We start from the raw sequence: 1068 nt of genomic DNA on the forward strand, positions 1-1068 counted from the left end.
GCGTGTTCCTCTCTCCAACCTGAATTGCAAACCGCACCTTTGGGGGAAGTCTAACCTTTCCGTGGGGGGAAGCAGGTCTCGTCTGAGTTCATGTAGTCGCGCTGCTTGAGAGCCGTTGCCTCCGGGTTAGTAGCCGATCTCTGGATGCCGGTAACAGCTACTCAAGATGGCGCGGTCTCGCGGCTGAGCCGGCGCCCCGGGGGAGGTTTCAGCCTCAATCTCTAACCATCCCCATTTTCTAGGAGTTCTCTGTCTTTCCTGGCTGCAGACTGTCTCTCAGCTGAATCTCCTCTGCTTATTCTGGCTGTATGTTACCCGTTTCAGCTGCTCACCCTTATCTGCTCCCGGACAAAGCACCTACACGTCCGTCTAAACCTCCGCCATTTTTTCTCCTATAGTTTTTATTGTACAAATCTTTCACTTGTTTGATTAAATTAATTCCTAAGTGTTTTATTGTTTAAATTCTATTGTAAATAAAATTGTTTTCTTTATTTTTTCAGATACTTCATTGTTAGAGCATAGAAAGGCAACTGATTTTTGTTTCTAGATTTTGTATCCTGCAACTTTACTGAATTTGTTTATTAGTTCTAACAGATTTTCTATAAATAATATTATACCACCTGAAAACAAATTTTAGTTCTTCCTTTCCAATTTGAATGGCTCTTATTTCTTTTTCTTGACTAATTGCTCTGGCTATGATATCCAGTACTATGTTGAATAGGGAGGGTGAGAGTGGGCACACTTATCTGGGTTCTGATTTTAAAGGAAAGCCTTTCAGTCTTTTTTAATTGAATATGATGCTAGGCATGGGATTGTCACATATGGCCTTCATTATGGTGAGATACATTTTCCCTATACAAATTTGTTGGGATAATAAAGTTCTCAACTATTATTGTATTGGTGTTTATGACTCTTTTGTATCTGTTAGTATTTTCTTTATATATTTAGGTGCTCTAACATTGGGTGCATAAATATTTAAGGACATTTTAACAATATTACTTTTTCATTCATGTACAAAAATCTTCCCATTTATTTGCATCTCTTTCAATTCCTTTCACCAATGTCTTA

Source organism: Myotis brandtii, unplaced genomic scaffold (genome assembly GCF_000412655.1).
Source record: "Myotis brandtii unplaced genomic scaffold, ASM41265v1 scaffold318, whole genome shotgun sequence".
NCBI classification, from domain to species: Eukaryota; Metazoa; Chordata; class Mammalia; order Chiroptera; family Vespertilionidae; genus Myotis; species Myotis brandtii.